General features: G+C 31.1%; 1 pseudogene; it reads left to right on the top strand.

Moving 5' to 3' along the window:
- Nucleotides 1–10,057: 10,057 nt before the first annotated feature.
- LOC111283540 (CASP-like protein 1E1) lies at nucleotides 10,058–11,194 on the top strand (annotated as a pseudogene).
- Nucleotides 11,195–19,436: the final 8,242 nt, after the last annotated feature.

Raw genomic sequence — 19,436 nt, 5'->3', positions numbered from 1 at the left:
ACATTAGCAACGAGAAACTTCTCATATATATGTTTCAAGATAACTTGATTGGATCTGCTACAAGACGGTATGTTCAGTTGGTTAGGACTTGCATTAAATCGTGAAAAGATTAGACACAATATTTTATAAACCAATATCGCCACATCATAGACATGGTTCCTGATTTCCTTTTGTTATAAGGTATGGAGAAAAAAACATTCGAATCTTTCAAAGACTATACCTAAAGGTGGTGAGATGTTACTACTCAGGTACAACCTTCCCTAATAGAGAAAAAAATGATGGTGCTATTTGTAAGCACTCTAAAGTCATCATACTATATGAAGATGATAGAGAACACGACTAAAAATTTTATCGATATGGTGATTTCAAGGGAGATCATAAAAAATGCAATCAAAAGTGACAAATTGGAAGAAATAGAGTCTTCTATTGCTAAAAATATGCCTAAAAAAATGAGACTCAAGCTGTGAGTTTTGATAGATAGTAATTCAAAAATTACCCTAAACTAATCTATCCCATATATCATTTGCCTATAACTTATGCTTCTACTGCAATGTACTAATCAATTCCATAACTTTCTTATTCATCCACACCTAGGTCTTCTGTTTGTCTAACTACCCTAACAAGTGGTGTGTGAAAATCATGAAAAATCGATAAAAGCTTACATTTGACCCTATTTCTATGAGCTACATAGATTTGTATCAATAGCTTTACAAGAACCATTTGATTGATCCTGTTCTTGCAAAACAACTTAAACTTTTCTATCCCAAATGGTATGACTCTACTGCTTACTAGACTACCATTTTGGAGTAATAGGCCATTCTATCAAAAATTGTATCCCTTTGAAATATATGGTATAGAGTCTGATTAAAAACGAACTTATAAATTTTGATATCGATGGAAACATGACATCCAATGTCAGTAGTAACCTATTGCCCAATCATCCAAGAACATAATTTTGGGAAGGTTAATTAAAACCACTTATCATCTTGGACTTTTTGAGAATATGGATATTCTTTTATGTACATGGATTTCATCTTTTCTTTCATTATTTTAATAAAGTGACATGCTTGATGCATTTTCATGACATTCTTCTTTTGTGTGAATACCCATTATTTACTTTTCCCTTTTCATACCTTTTTTCATAGCCATATTTTGATTTCAAATAATGAATGTTTAGACGATTATGACGATAATTTAAGATTCGACTTTGAAAATACTATTCATAAAAATTTGATTGATAAATTTAATATTGTTAGTCTATTGGAACTACTGAATAAAAAGATAAATCTGAGGAAGAATTTCAAAAGTGATACAACATTTGATCTTTGTAATTGTTCACAAGTCTACTCTTAGTTAATAAAGATTTTTCATTGAGAATATTCATATGTGAAATGAAAAATGATCATCTTTCTTCTATCCTTAAAAAAAAAGTATCTTTTGTTACCCCATTTGAGCTTGTTAAAAATTTTTTTTGAACAACCCTAACCAGGGATCATCTCACACTAGAGAGCAAAGTTTGAGAAATTTTTTTAACCTTAGGGACAAAGCATTTTTATGATCAAGTTTCCTTGGTAAAAAAAAAAAAAAGAAAAAAAAGAAGAAAAAATTGATGGGACAAAATGCTAATGTGCTTCATAGAAAAAAAGAAGAAAGAAAAAAATAAAAAGATGAAAAAAATTGATGGGACAAAATGTCAATGTGTTTTACATGAAGAAATTATCTCTAGTTTGATTACCTTTCAAATATAATTTGGACTTGTTTTATCCATTTCTTTCATAACCCTTATCCCAACCTATATTACATTCCTTAAAAATCTATTTCGATTGAATGTGAATACTCGATTTGGAGAATCATGAATTGAATCAAGGTAGATTTGCCATTGGATGGACTGAGACTTTAATCAAGTGTCACAGATGGATAAAGAGAAAGTAAAAATGAAAAGAAATGATGAAGAAGAGGTGTGTAAAAAAAAATAAAAAAATAAAAAAAAAAGTGAAAAAAAAGAAAAAAGAAAAAGAGAGATTTAAACTAAAAACTAGAAAAGACGATTTAAGAAGAGATGAAAACTCAAAGAAACAGCCCCACATGAGAGTCTCAGGAAAGATGATTGGACTGAGGATATTGATAGAATGTGTTATTGAAAAATAATTTTGAATTAAAGCTCAAAATTTTTTGAACAATCATTATTTTGGATATTGATATCTCATTTGAATAGCCATTTACCTTTATTTACCTTTGATTTCTTTTTGATGATAAAACCTATTTTTCTTATTCTTTACCTAATGTATACCCCCTAAATGAATCACGAAAATGTATCATATCTGTCACTAATTTGAATGATGATAAATAAAAGAATAACAATGTTTGTAAATGATTTTCTATTCATTTAAAAGAAATCCAACATGAAAGAAGTGAAAGAAGCCTAAGAAAATGATTTAAAAAAGGCAAACAAGGTGACCCAATGATGAATTCAGTGAAATATTGGTTGACATGACCTATAAGTTGTGATTAGATGAAAAGAATGATGGGGATTAACTGATGAAATTTGTTCTAAGATTATTAACACCAATAAGCTAAGAAGAACTGATGGAGTCTTGAAAACCTTATCACCATAATTAAAATTTCATGACATCAGCATTACATATATTATGTTTATATTTGCATCCTAGATAGGACATGCATTTGTAGCATTGCATTATCACTCATTTCGATCTTGGATTAGTCTATATCATTTTCTTGATTTACGGTTTCATCCCGATCATTTATTTTCGACCTCAACTCGATCCTGGTCACTTTATTTCTACTCATGATTTCGTCCCAGTTATTCGATCTCAGCTCAGTCTAAATCATTTTTTTGACTCATAGTTTTATCCCAATCATTCATTTTTTATCTTGACTTGGTCCTGGTCACTTTATCTAGACTCATGGTTTCATCCCAGTTATTCGATCTTGGCTTAATCTAAATTATTTTTTTAACTCACAGTTTCATCCTAGTCATTCATTTTCGATTTTGACTTGGTTCTGATCATTTTACTCGACTCACGATTTCGTCCCGATCATTAGATCTTGGCTTAATCTAGATCATTTTCATAACCTTTCGATCTCGGCTTAGTCTAAATCATTTTCTTGACTTTTCGACCTTGGCTCAGTCCAGATCATTTTACTGACTATTTGATCTTGGCTCGGTTTAGATCATTTCTTTGACCTATGGCTTAGTCCTAGTAATTTCTTCTTGTTGATTTGACTCTTGAAATAAAGTAAGTGTCTAGGTCTTTGCATCATCCCCGTTTAACAAGGATGTGCAAAGAGGGGTAACTATAGACACTCATTTATATCCGGGGTCTACTGAATCAATTTTTGTTACTGTTATTATTATTATTATTATTGATTTATATGTTATATCATATTATTATTATTATACTATAGTATATCATATTATATTATATTATTATTATTATTATCTTTATTATTTTTTTTATTATTTTATTTCTCTTTGATTTTCTTTCCTAATTAGTGAAATTGAAACTGAAACTTGGAATTTAATGTAATCAAAGAGAGAATTTTTGGGATCAATACAAAAAAAATCAGCAAGGAAACTAGACCTAATTTTGGGTTTAGGCATAATCCAATTTCAAGATTCAAGCCTGAAATTGATTTTGTCAATTTCTTAAAATTGTTCTAAGGCTGCCTATAAATTGAACTAACATTACAGAAGAACACACAAGGGATTTTATGATTACATGGGGAGAAAAGTTTGGTGGAAATCTGGTTGTTACCCTAGAAACAGTTTTTTGGTAGAAAAAAAGTTTTTTGGGATTTTGATTTTGGGAATCCTAGGTTTGATTTGAAGTTTCTGGTTAGATTTGGGTTTCTGAAGTTTGGATTAGGGTTTTGGAAAGTTTTCAAAGAAATCTAGGCAAAATATGAAGAATCTGGGGATTTTTTAAGATTTTTCTAAAAAATTGGGTTTTGGAAGACTATGAATTTTTGTTGAGTTTTTCAACGAAAGGTTGAATTTTTTTACCACATTTTAGCCAATTTTCCAGAAATCAATGGGTTTTTCAGTTTTTGGTTGAATATCTCAATGACTTCTCCAAAAATTGATGGGTTTTTCAGTTTTTAGTTGAAGTTTTCAGTGGGTGTTCTTGGCTATCCTAGAGAGAAAGTATAAGAAATGGAGTTTAGAAAGAGAGAAGGCAAAGGGTTTTGAAGCAAAAACACTGAAAAATGCCTTTTATAGCAGCCCAAAATGGTGTTATTTTGGAAAGCCCAGGGTCTGCGCACTGACCCTCTGACCTGTACGCCAACCCACATTCTGACCCGACCCGATCGTAAGTTGTTATTTTTTTATTTTTTTTTTATTTTTTAAGCTTATTTTATTTTCAGTTTTTTTATTATTTTATTGATTTTATTTTTATTTGAGAAATTTTATTATTTTGTATTGAAAAATTTTATTATTTTGTAAAAATTCTTTCTATTGTTTTATTTTTTGAAAATAAATAAGTTAAAAAAGAAAGCAAATATAAAAAAAAATCTTTTTAAATAAATAAAAATAAAAAAAGAATAAAAACAAAAAATATTTTCAAGTAAGTTTAAAAAATAAAGAAAATAATCTTTTCAAATAAGTTTATGGAATTTACCAAACTATTAGAAAATTTCATAAATCAATAAAAAATAATTTCTATCCTTTAAACTATTGGATGATTGTTTTAAATTAAATCTTACCAAACTATTGGGAGATTTAATGAATTTTTAAAAAATAATAATAAATAAAAATTTTCTAAATCTTTTTGCAATAAAATCTCACTAAACTATTGAGAGATCTGTTTCAAAGCAAGTCCTATCAAACTAGTGAGAGACTTTACTTATTTTTTCTTAATAAATCTAACGACGGAGCCTTTTTCGAGTGGAACACTAGTTTCCATGAATACTCCTAAGGTGAAAAAATTATCTTAAATTACTACCAAACTATTGGGATAATTTTAAGATTAATTTTCAATACTAAAGATTTTTGTAAAACATAAACATTTTTAAGGCTTAGATAATTTAGAATCAAATTGGTACCATCCGGGCGTTGTGAGGGTGCTATAAACTTCCTCACACGTAACCATACTCCTAAACCTAAACTCTAGTTTCATAGATCAAAATCTACTATTTAAATATATCTAAGTCAATCTTAGGACTTTTTTTTAAGTAGGATAGATTCTATCAGGTAGTCAATCACACATAAACAAAAAAGATTGGTGGCGATTCCTTCTAATCTATGTCTAGCAATAGGTTCATAGATTTATATGTTATGATAGATACTATTGCATTGGTTGGCATGTGGCATATGGTACGTGACTTTTTGCCTTAATGGTTATACTAAATATGTACAGTGGCATCTCATTTGCCTGTTACCATCTATCAGTGACCTTCTGGCTCATCATGGCATAATTAAGTAATAACCACTATATAAAAATAGAAATTTGATTGCACTTTTTTAGCGGTGTTTCCTAACAAACGCTGCTATCTGATATGTTAGTATAAAATTAGCAACGTTTATTAGATAAATGGCACTAAAAAATAATATAATGGCGTTTGCAATATAAACGCCACTAAAGGTAAAATTTAGCAGCGTTTATCTAATAAATACTGCAAATTAATTATCAAATTTTATTATTTTAAAATATAAATTTACAAAATTTATCTTCAAATTGAAATGCACCATTTTTTAATATTTAGTTGCATTTTTAACTATAGTGGCATTTTAATAAACAAATGTCATGAATTCAGTATTTTTAGTGGCGTTTTTTTAAACAAATGCTGCTAAAGGTTGACTTTAAACAAAATTTTGCCCAAATTAAATCACACAACCCATCCTATTTCCTTCCTCAAATTCTTTCCCAAACTCCTTCTATCTCTTTGCACCCTTAAATCTTTATCTTTTTCCCTAAAAAATCATTAAATTTACTTGTCTCTTTGCTTTGAAGCTGTTGCAGATGTCTTGAATCTCTGTCTCTTTCCTTAAATTAAATCTCTATCTCTTTTCCCAAATTAAATCTTTGTCTCATATTGGTTGAGCTTACTTTTTAATTGTTAAACTTTTGGTAATTTTAGGCCATTTTGTAATTGTTAAAGTTGTCTTTATTTTTTTTTTGTTTTTATTTATATGACTATTACTGGTTATGTTGCATTGAAGTTGTGATAAAATGCTATCTTTGCTTCTTTCAAGCTGGTTGTTTAAAATTGGTAATTTCATATTAAAAAAATTGTTAATTTAGTTTATGAGTGTATCTCAACTATTTGTTATTAATATAGATTGTAGAATATGAAAGTGAAATGCTGTACTATTTGATGATTTCGATTTTTTTTCCAACAAAGTAGGGTTTGGAATACTTCATGAGTCTTTTCATTGTGGGTTCAATGGAAAATTATTAGTCATGTCATATTTTCTCTGTTTACAGTAAGATTCTAGGCTTTTTTTTTCTTTGTGAGTTCAATGGAATACTTGAATATCACAGAATACTTGACTATCACTAGTTAAAATTTAGAGTTAGATAAATAAAATGATTCATTAAAACTTTTACCTATGGACTACAGAAGGAACTTGAGAAAGTTCCCTGGAATGTTTATCGTATGCTTTTTATCAGTAAAATTATATAATTCATTTGACATTAACTCTATAAAAACTTGCCATAATTTTAATGATAAAGCTCTAAGCTATTCATATACATTGTAAAATTACAAAATGAAATCAGAATCAGGGTGAAACAAGTTAATTTATAGCCAATATAATGCATTTTAACTCCTTTGACTTTAGTTATTTTCCAAGATGTGTTTAAATGAAAGGCAATAGATTTCCTAAAATCTTTGTTATCCAATTGTGATCAGTTGCTGATCAACCCTTCCCCTTGACTTTATTAGACTGTATAGTTTAGTCTATTTTTAGTACAGTGTGAACAATAGTTCTGGATCTCATGCCTCACGTTTTTATTCTGAACATTAACTTAAAGGTAGTCAATTTTTTATTATTTTATCATTTATGTGCATACCAATCATAATTCATAACTAGTTCATATTATTTTTAATAAAAAAATACATAATGCATATTATTTTGATTGAAATAATATTATAGAGGCCATAATAGATACTCTAGCTTATGGTGTGATTAGGTGACAATATGAGTAGTTGGTTATATTTTGGTTCTTAAGGAAATGAGATGTATTAATTTATAACTTTTAATATTATTTTTAATAAAAAATGTGTTTTATGTTTTTAGTTGATAATATTTGTATTTCTGCTATATATAGGATTATTTTTTATGATAGGAAAGAAAAAAATTGGGATTGTTAGTAGAAAGCAATAGAAGTATAGCCACATGAGTTGATAAAAAAGCTTTGCAAGTAAGCAAAAAGAAAAGCTAAGTAATGTATCAAATAAGAAAGTTGTCGTTTATATTTGTTTAATACTTTTTGTGTCATTAAAAGGCAAAAATGTAAATATGCAATTATTTTTTTTGTTTTAACAGTTTGAATAGCTTTAATACATTATATTAAACGTGCCTGAATGATTGGACTTGGTTTTCACGGTTGATATGAGTGAAAAGTTACTGTTTATATCTTTTTAGGATTTTGTTATGTTGTTAAAAGGTAAAATTTTAATTTTGCAGTTATATTTATGTTTTAACAGTTTAGATAGCTTGTCGGAATGATTGAACTTGGTTTCGATAATTGATGCGTGAAAAAGTTATTGTTTATGTCTATTTAACACTTTTTGTGCTGTTAAAAGGCCAAAATGCAAATTTGCTTTTATTATTTTGTTTTAATAGTTTAGATAGCTTCAATAAATGATATTAAATTTGTTTGAATGATTCAACTTAGTTTGCACGGTTAATATGTGTAAAAAAGTTATCGTTTATGTCTATTTAAGATTTTTTTTGTGCTGTTAAAAAGTCAAAATGTAAATTTGTATTTAGTATTTTGTTTTAATAGTTTAGATAGTTTTAATACATAATATTAAACTTGTCTGGATAATTGAACTTGGTTTCCATGATTGATAAGTGCGAAAAAGTTACTGTTTATGTCTTTTTAGGACTTTGTTATGCTGTTAAAGGGTAAAAATATCATTTTGCAATTATTTTTACTTTTTAACAGTTTGGATAGCTTAGATACATTATATTAAACTTTTCCAAAATATTGAACTTGATTTCCACGATTGATATATGTGAAAAAGTTACCGTTTATGGTTGTTTAGCACTTTCTTTTACCATTAAAAGGCCAAAATGCAAATTTATCTTTATTATTTTGTTTTAACATTTTAGATAGCTTCAATACATAATATTAAACTTGTTCAAATGATTGAACTTGGTTTTCACTGCTGATATGTATGAAAATATTATCGTTTATATCTTTTTAAGACTTTGTTAAGCCGTTAAAGAGTAAAAATATAATTTTACAGTTATATTATGTTTTAATAGTTTAGATAACTTCAATACATGATATTAAACTTGTCAAAATAATGAAATTTATTTTTCACGATTTGATATGTATGAATAAGTTACGATTTATGTTTGTTTTGAACTTTTTGTAATATTAAAAGGCAAAAATGCAAATTTACAATTATTGTTTAGTTTTAATAGTTTAGATAGCTCTTATTACATTATATTAAATGTGTCCAATCATTATTTCCATACTTGATACGCATAAATAAGTTATGGTCGATATGTGTTTAACAAATGTTAAATAGTATTTTTATGTAGGAGGTTGAATTGGATGAAAAAATTGAACATGCAAAACTTTTTCGATTAGCCAACATAAAAAAGATGGATCTTACCTGAATGTCGAAGCATAAGAAATTATGGTAATTTTTTTGATTCGTTTTATATAGGGTGTAAATATTTACTATTTTAAATTTATTATGAGTTAATTATTGAACATGATAGGTTTATTCGATTAATTTACAAGAGAAAATGACCATTGAAATTGAAGCAGCATCAGATTGTTTTGTCAACATGCAAGAATTGAAAGATCAAATTTTCATAGACGTTATTGGAAAAGAAAGACATGAATAGGTCTAAGCCTTGGATTGGGTCTAACACCATCTAGCTACTATGAAAATAGCTCTTAGCAATTTACATTCTCACCAAGTCAATTTTCGCAAGAAATATCAATATTGAGAGAGAGGTTGCAAAGTATGCAACGATGTGTGCAACAAATAGAAGCAGAAAAAGTTGAAGAGCATGCTAAAATGGATGAGGAGTGTAAGTAGTTGTATGATCAATTCAATACTCTTATGAATTTTGTATAACAATAATTTCTAGGGAACAATCTAGGTGGTTCACTAACTCAAGTATTATATTTAGTAACTATTTATATTTTTTTAATATTAGAAATAGCTTATTATTAAGTGTAGAAACTTATTTTACTTTTTTCAGTAAGTTTTTGAGCAAGCTAGTGATTGTGGTGGAAAAAACATTTCATAAAATGGTAGTGCTCTAAATCTAAGTGGTCATCAATTTCATACATTTTAAATTTATAGTTAATGTACTAAAACAATTTGAATGTTAATGTATTAAACTTTGTGTTACATGTATATTGAAACAAATTATGTATTTAGATATTTAAATATTTATAATATTCAGATTATGAATTTAAATTCGTTTTATGATTTTAAAAATATTTATCTATTTTTTATTTAATTATAGTAGTAACTTTTGAAAAAAAAAAGTAAATTTCCTCATTTAGCGAAGTTTGTATGCAAAAGTGCTGTTAAATTAGCTGCATTTCTTGATACAAACGTTATCAAATTAGTAAATTTAGCAGTTTTAGACATAAACACCACTAAATTTGTGGCCTTTTTTTTAAACACCGTTATTTTTCCTGACGTGAATATAACCGGCACTTTTAATAACGTTTTTGACAAATATCGTAAATTATATAATGGCATTTATAAACGCCATTAAATATGAAAAAAAAAAAAAAAAAGATCACTAAAGATCTATTCTCCTTGGTGAACTACTCGTACCACCTCCACTCCATAAACACCAATTTCAAGCAAACAAACTCGTTTTATGTATTCAGTCACTCCCCTTATTTAATACACAAAGCCAAAATGCCTAGTTTCCTCTTCAATGCAACCCCAACTTCCTCCTTTATTGATTCTAACGTCCACTCCCTTTTAACATCTCTAATATAATTCACACTCTCCTTAACGTCCCTCCAACAAATCTTTCTACCTCAAAACCATTCTCCATTTGCTCAACCTTTTTTTCTTTGTTTTGAAACTGAGAGAGAGAGAGAGAGCTCTGAAAACATGGATGGTGTTGGGAGCAATGTGAATGTGGTAGAGAGTTAAACGAGAGTTGGATACAGTGACGGGGTGTTAAAGCTTCTTGGGCTACTCCTTACGTTGGTATGGTTTTGAGAGGTGCAATGTGGGAATGGTTTTTGATATAGTGTCAGGCATTGACAAGGACACAAAGTCTTTCTGTCAGTATCTCAAAAACCGTGCCCACATTGCACGTCCCTATTACTTACTACTAAGTGGCACTGCATGCCTGCGTTTGTGTAGTTTTCTTCTTTTCAGTTTGGTTAAGGTTTTATGTGTATGTTCAACTACAATTTACGTTCTTTCTGCATTTGCATTTTTCTAAACAAATGATATACTATGACCATTGCAATTCTTTCTTTTTTTTCTTTTTTTCAGTCCAATGTAGATTAATAAACCTCATTTTTTATTGTTTTTTCTTGCAAAAGATCACCTCTGTTTTGATGTTAATTGAAGGCAATATAAAGCCTCACACTGAAAATCTATCATAATAATTTTATTCTGATAAGAAACATGTGCCTGATTCAGTCGTGTCTTTTCTGTTAAGTATTTCCTCATATCAAATGCCACAACATTCTCATAAGCAGCAGCATCTCTGGTTGCATCTATGGGAGTCCGGACTTCCAAAGACAAAACAGGAATAGTTCTCGTCATTCTAGACATGACCATAATGGGGTTGCTGTTTTCTGCTAATGGGGCAGTAATTGCTGTCAGGGTCTTAGACCAAGATGGTAACTCCCATGTCCAATGGAAGAGGGTGTACAATTTGTTCAGTGGCTTCTGTCACTAAATGACTGCTGCAATAATTTTATCTTTGGTAGGATCCGTGGTTTTCTTTGGGCTGGTAGCACTGACCATTCTCAACCTTCACAAGAAATCAAGGTAGATGGAGTTAAGAAGGTCGATGGGGAGTCATTGTTGGTATTAATATTTAGTATTCCTACGTAGCTTTAGTTGGAAATTTTTGGTTTGCTGTAATACATGGGTATGTAATTAGCTTTGGATGAAATTTGAAGCCAAGCTGGTTAGTGTGTCTCATTACAGTAAACATTGAATATTCTGAATACAGGATGCACAATTTCCCCAACCATTCTTTATTTGCATAAAAAATTTTCTACGACAAAAGATCCAAGATTCCATGTAGTATTTGGCAATCTGTGGTGTAGAAAGAAGAGTTACAAGGAAAATAAGGAAAACAGAACTTTTACTGATATGGCTGCAAACCAGCATTTCAGTAATCAATCTGTTGGGGGCATTTAGTGGTAAAAAATGTATGTTGGTTTTTTCCTTTATTAAAAGCCCTTGGCATACAGTCAGGGGTAATTCAGACATCTGTGCTAACTTGACATGTCAGGTTGGGCTAACATGTTCAGTGCCACATCAACTCAACCACGTCATTATTGTCCTCTATCGATCCCCTGCCTCTTATCTATAAATATAGACATCCAAACATTATCATGGCAATTTCCCTCTTACCTTAATTCCCTATCTTTCTCTCATTCCAACCTCTTCTCTAACTTGCACATTGGAATGCAAATGCAAAGAACACCCTTTGTTTTTACCTTTAACCGCTTTCCACTTTTGTCTTTTTAGGTACACCTTTAAATCAAAGCTCGACACAAATATTTGGCATGCCAGGTAAGGGACCCTTTTTCTATTCAATTAGATGCCACCTTGGAAGAGAACTTTGGAGGAAGGAAAGACCACCGTCTCAGTTGGAATGGAAACACACAACAACCAACACTTAAACTGACTTGTCCCATAACAAGTTGGTTTGACCATGGAATAATTTTAGGCCTTGACTGAGCAAATACAAGCCCTTAAACAGATGTTGCAAACTATAACCCCACCATAGACTTTGAAAGTGCTTAACCTAGTTAACTTTGGCTGACAAGCTACAGAAAAGCCACTAAGTTTTGAAAAGATGGAAACTGTCTCGACTTCTAGAGAAGAAGAGCACAACATCTTAGCTTGCCACTATCGCAGTCATAACTCGACACATGTCACGACCCAAATATTCAAACAAACAAATCCCAAACCCCAATCGAATAAGATTTAAAAGCTCAAATGTAGGCTATAGAGAAAAAGCTGATTGCAAAAACATTAGCTTTCGAGGACAAGTTCAAATTTTTGGAAACCTCACCTTTTACCAAAGAGATTGACAGAGCTATACCTTCAAAAGGGTTCAAAATGTCGACCTTAGAAACTTATGATGATACTTTTGATCCCTTTAATCATCTAAAATTTATAGAACTAATATGACTATGCAGGGTGCAAATGAAGGTTTGATGTGTAAGGGCTTTGCTACCACCTTCAAGGACGCAACTCGATCTTGGTATAGCAATTTGAAATCGAGATCAATTACAGCATTCAAAGACCTTAGCCACTCCTTCCTGTCCCGATTTGTGAGCAGTTAAAGACTAAAGAATACAACGTTAAGCTTGATGTCAATCCACCAAGGCTGTAATGAATCCCTAAAAAATTATGTTACACATTTTATGTAGAAGCTTTACAGGTAAAAGACCTGGAACAAGTGGTTATTGTAATCACCTTAACAAGTGGACTCAATGACAAAGAATACCACATAAAGCTGACCTTGTCATTAGAGCCACCTAAGACTCTGGTCGATGTCCTACTTGTAGCTGAAAAATATATAAATGCTAAAACTATAATGAGAAATAACTAAGGCGAAAGAGGCTCATCCCCCTTCTTTGGTGACTAAAGTGAGAGAAGCTCATCCCCTATCTTTAGTCGTAAGAAAAGCAAAGATTTTTACAATCTTTTCCTAAAAGGAAGATAACATAGTGCCTAAAGCCCTAGCGATGAAAGAAGTTATATTATACTGAATACCTTATGAGAAAGGATTCTAATGCAAATCAAAATAAATCTAGAGCTCAAATGGCCAGAGCCACTGAGGTAGAATACAAGAAATGATCCTATCAAAAGATGTGACTTTCATAGGGATATAGGCCATAACATTGAAGACTATGTTGACCTAAAAAATAAGATTAAAGCATTAATCAAAATAGGTCAATTGAGAAGGTTTGTGGACCAAAAAAGATAAAGACAAATCAGATCGAATTATAGACAAGATCGAAAAGAGTACACAAGAGATAGAGAGAGGAAGCCAGAAGAAACCAAAAGAAAAAAAGCCTGAAGAGATGAGCTAACATAAGAAAAAGATTGAGCTAAAAATAAATGGCTAGTCATTGGAATGATTAATGTAATTACTAAAGGGAGCTCGACCTCGACCAAAAGAAAGTCTAACCCAGGTATGATCATGGCCGTTGGTTTTTTGGTAAAGAAAAAAAGACTAAAAAGACAAACTGATCTCGTTTAGCTTGAAAAATCTGAAAAGAATCCAATACCCCATGACGATACCATTGTAATTACATTTGTAGTATATATCTACGTGATCAAGAGGGTCCTATTTGACAATAGGAGTTCAACTAATGTCATGTACTATAGCACCATGAAGAAAATGAAAATCAAGAAAGACTAGTTGCATCTTATCACTACAACCCTAGTAGGATTTAAGAATAAGTAAGTGCTAGTAAAAGATACTATTAAATTACCAATCTTTCTAGAAATGAAACTGAGAACGATCACCTTGGTCATAAAGTTCATGGTTGTAAACATCTCATTTACTTACAATATGATATTAGGTCAACCTAGTCAATTTATTATATGGCTTATAGGCTTAGCTCTTTATCTAAAAATAAAATTTTCAACAACTCAAAGGGTCAGAAAGGTAAAGGGAGTTCAATCTATAGCACGACAGTGTTATGTCACAATAATGAAAGGACAGACTAAAAGGTAGACTAGCAACTCAGTCGAGTCTAAAAACATTGAAGAAAGACAAGATACAAAAACCAAGGAAAAGAAAAAAGTAAGAGCAAGAACATACAACATAAGATCAACCTGACAAAATTGTGCTCTTAAGCTACCATGAGCTCTTAAGCTCAAATAGAACACACCTTTTGTTTCATTTTTAAAATTTTTGAAGTGATTTTGAAGATGATCGAGCTCTTAAGTCAGCAAAAACAATTACATGTTATTTGGACTAAGCTAATATGCTAGCCAAAACAAAGTTTGAAATGAAAAAATACCTACTGATTCAACCATATATTCTAATTAGTAACAATAACATACTAATCATCACATCTGGATCTATCTTTATAGAAAGTAATCTTGACCTAACTGAATAGAAAGAAATAATTAACTAAAAACCTGACTTGGATAAAAATTGACCTAAATCGATGAAAATCTCATAGCTATACCATTCTAGGATAATAACTTTGAAAAATATATGCATATCAAAACTAAACTTAAGCACAAAAAATAGTTAATTCAATTTTTTAGAAATAACGTCAACCTCTTCACTTGGATATTATCCAATATACCCAGAATCGACACCGAGTTAATGGTCCGTACACCAATCTTGATGTGAAACTAGTTTAACAAAAAAGAAAACTTTTGCTATTGAGAAAAAGGTTGACAGATTATTGTAAGTAGGCTTCATCATGAAGGTTCATTACCTTGAATGGATAGCCAATGCAATCATGGTCAAAAAGCATAATGAAAATTTGAAAATGTGTTGACTTTACCAACCTGAATAAAGCATGTCTAAATGACGATTTTCCTTTCCCTAGCATAGATCGACTAATGGATGATAATGCCAAGCATGGCTTTGTCACCTTTATGGATGGCTACTTTAGCTATAACCAAACCATGATGTTGAAGGAAGACAAGGAGAAAACAACTTTCATCACTGAGAAAAGCCTTTATTGTTATAAGGTGATGCCCTTTAGCTCAAAAAATATGATGGTAACCTATTAAAGGTTGGTCAACAAAATCTTTAAAAATTAGATTCACCGCAATATAAAAGTATATGTAGACAACATGATAGTCAAAAGTAAAAACTTGACAAAGCACTTAAAAGATCTTTAGGAGACCTTTGACACCTTGAAAAAATACAAAATAAGGCTTAACCCGAATAAATGCATTTTTGGAGTCATGTAGGGTAAAATCCTTAGCTATATGATTAATAAGAAAGGGATAGAGGTGAACTCAGAAAAGGTTCAGGCAATCTTGGATATGAAAGCATCAATTTCAGTAAAAAAATTACAAAGGCTAACTGAAAGAATAGCCATCTTGAGTAGGTTCATGTTTAAGTTGGTAGAATGATGTCTACCATTTTTCAAGATCTTTAGAAACATCTCTAATTTTAGGTGGATTCCTCAATGTTAGAAAGTTTTTGATGAACTCAAAGAGTTTCTATCCTCTCTAAGCTAAGGTTTAGCAAGATATTGTATTTATATCTGGTCACCACAGACCAATCCATCAGTTCGATCTTAGTTTGAGACTAATAAGGGAGACAAATACTAGTCTACTTTGTAAGTAAGGTGTTGACAGGGTTAGAGATAAACTATAACAGTATAAAAAATTAGCTTATGTGGTTGTCACCTCAGCCAGAAAGCACAGATCATATTTTCATGCTTACACGATCCACGTACTGATAGATCAACTATTGAGACAGGTCTTATAGAAGCTAAAATTATCATAAAGATTAATTAAGTGACAGTAAAGCTTAGTAAATTTGACCTGCATATACTTCTGAGATCGTCAGGTGTTAGTAAACTTTTTGTAAGGGTTACCTCAGCCTATCTTAATGAATAGCCTAAAAAAATGAAGAAGCTCCAAACAAAGAAAGGTGGAAATGCTTTGTTTATGAATCGGCATGAGCCACAACGAAAGATTTGAACTCATTCTAATTAGTCCGAAAAGACTACAAGATCAGTACATCTTGAGATTCAAGGCATCCAATAATAAGACAGAATATGATGCACTGATAGTCGATATAAGATTGGTAGCCTAGCTAAGTGTATAGCATATAATTGTGTATAACAACTCTTACTTAGTAGTTGATCAGATAAATGAGAAGTTTGAAGCTTGAGGGAAGAGATTCTGAGATATCTTGATAAAGCATTGGCTTTTGTCACCGATTTTAAGAAAATCAAGGTAAGAAATACACTAAGGTCTAAAAATTTACTGGCAGACTCCCTATCTAAGCTAGCCTTAAGAATAACGACAAAGTTCAAAAGTCTTAGTGGAAGAATTGGTATAGAAAAGCATCGAAAAAAAGCTTGTAAGATAAATCATGAAAAAAAAACTTGGATGACCTAATTAAGACATACCTGACCATAGAAGAGTTATCCGAAGATAGGGTCCGAACTAAAGCATTAATGAAGAAGGCTCATTTATACATAACGATCAATGAAAAATTATACAAAAGATCTTTTAGCTTATGTTATCTAAGATATATGGATGATAAAGAAGCAAACTACATTCTGTGAGAAATTCACGAAAGAATATGAGGAAACCACCTTGGATTTCGATCATTAGCCTACAAATACTCAGGTAAGGCTACTATTGGTCGACAATTAGAATAGATACAATCGACCTAGTTAAAAGATACGACAAATACGAGAGATTCGCCTACATACAACATTTCTTGTTGACCAAACTCATTCCCATCGTTAGTCCTTGACCTTTCATGTAGTGGGGAGTAGATGTTTTTAGACCATTCACCCCAGTCGTAAGTCCAAGAAAACTCATCTTAGTAGTGGTAGACTATTTCATAAAGTGGCTTGAAGTTGAAACCTTGGCCATTATAACGAAGGTCAAAGTTTAGAAATTCAAATGAAAGAATATAATTTATAGATTCAGCTTACCTCGATCTATAATAATGGCTAATGACAAACAATTCAAAAATTCAAGGTTCAGATAATGGTGTTCAAACCTTCACATTGATCTAATATTCACGTCAATTGCCTACCCATATTCCAATAGACAAGTTGAGGCTACAAATAAGGCAATATTAGAAGTCTTGAAAAAGAGATTAGATGAGACGAAAAGGAAGTGGATCGATGAAAATCGTGGTACTTATTAAGATTGATCTTCAAAGTATAAGAATCGAGTTAGAATTAAAAGATAGAAATCAAAAAGCCCTAAGAGCTGACCTAAACCTCATTAAAGAATAAAGAGACATGGCTCCAACACAAATAACGGCTTACCAATAAAGGGTATCTAGCTATTATAACAAAAAAGTCTAATGTAAGAACATCATAAAGGATGACCCAATACTTAAGAAGGTTAAAGCTTTAGGAATTGACGATCGGGATGGCAAATTAGCTTTAACCTGAGAGGACCATATGTAATTGAAAAGGTCATCCATGATACGACTTATAAGCTATAAGAAATGAATAGTAATATCATTCCAAGGACGTAGAATGCAAATAATTTGACGGTGTATATCGAGCTCACATTTGTAATCCAAAATCAATGAAGCCATATGATTATGTTCATTTGACAACGTTCATGTATATATCTAACCTAAAATAATAAGATCATACCAATGTTTTAGTCTCTAGGCTGAGACCTTAATCGATTTAATAAAATCCCATATGAGACTTAGATTTTCAAGTTAATTTGAGATATTCTTGGACATTTAGATAAATTTTTAGGTCACTTAAATTGAGCTGAAACTTGGATTAATTTGTACCAAACCAAATAGTAGCTAAGTTGACCGAGTTAATTGTGCTTAAATAAGTAAAGAAAAAGTAAAACTGGACTAAAATTTAAACAAAATATGTTCAATTCTCCATTAAATGATCAAATAAGTACAAAGAATTGTCATTGACAGAAGTTTTTGTAGAGTGATTTCTATCAGAGGTTATAATAAAAATCAACCTCATACATCTGTAGTCCTGAACAAAAATTCACAAAAATTTACAAAAGTAAAAAAAATTTAAGTATCAGTAGCATTGGCAATAGCAACAGTGGCACCTATATCATCATCAGCAGCAGTAACAACATCGACTTATACCTTTATAGCCTTACCCTTCTCAACCTTGATTCCCAAAGCAACTTTGGGCTCGACATCTAGTGCTTTATCTTTATTAGTTTCCTTTTTTTCTCCATATCGGACTAATTTAAAAGTCTCAATTTGATATTATTGATATTAATATAAAAAAATCGATGTTGAGGTCGACAAATTTGAATTGCACCTTGTCCTTGGCTAGCTTGAAGGCACCCAACATATTATCCCTAAAAAACTCCACTTGGAGCTTGAGGAATTCATCAGAGGCCTTGAAGTCCTCCATAGCTTTCTTTTTCAACTTTTTTTTTTCTTTTTTTCAACCTTCAACTCTGACCTCAGCCTGACTATCTCAGCCTAAATGTCACTAAGTTTTAGCTCAGCTTACAACCTCATAGATTTCGCTGAGGTCTTTTAGTTATGGACAGTCTCTAGTTTGGCCGTCAGCTTGTCAATTTTCTTTCTCTACTCAACCTCTTTTTTATAAGAAACACTAAGGCTAGACCTCACATTGCCTATAGCATTTGAGCTCTTCTTGTACTCTTCACTTAAAACGATCATATCTTTTTCAACTTTAAGTAAGTGAGCCATAATAAGATAAGTATGGTAAAGGGCCTAGTTGGTGTTATCAATAGGCTGAGGTAGAAGTTTTTGATGGACTATATCAGACAAGCTTAGACTTAATTAAAAATAAAAATAAAATATAATGAAAAAACTAAACTATAGTTAAGCAATACTTATCAATAGGAGAAATTACGACTTTGCAAAACCTCCTGGCAACGTCGAGGTTCTCTATTGGATCATTAGCATGGGTGTACTCCAACCTCATGTAGATCTTCTTTGAGCTGGCCTTAATACCCTAGACTTGAGATTCTTCAAGGTATAGAAGGAGGCCAAGGTCCTTGGTTTCTTGGTAAAAAAAGGTGTTACTGAGAAAAGCTCCTAATGAGCTGTGGTTTTTTTTTTTTATTGACAAAGGAGGGCTAACCTAAAGAACTTAGTTGTTTACCCATTGTGGGGTTGAAGACTTTATTTTCTCATTGAAAGGTGGCTTCAAGTTGGAATTTTTTACTCTGGGCCTTTTTGGGCCTGGGCTCATATTGGAATAGGGAGAAGTTGAAGTCTTTATTAGTAGCCATCTCTGTAAAACCAAACTAAGTGTTAGAGAAATAATCAAATGAAACAAAGATCATGCAAGGTTACCTCATACCTATCCTAGTACTTTGTCTCATTTACTACTTCAGGAAAA

Source organism: Durio zibethinus, chromosome 3 (genome assembly GCF_047325235.1).
Source record: "Durio zibethinus cultivar Kanyao isolate XHJ-2024 chromosome 3, ASM4732523v1, whole genome shotgun sequence".
NCBI classification, from domain to species: domain Eukaryota; kingdom Viridiplantae; phylum Streptophyta; class Magnoliopsida; order Malvales; family Malvaceae; genus Durio; species Durio zibethinus.
This window is presented reverse-complemented; position numbering and strand designations above follow the sequence as displayed.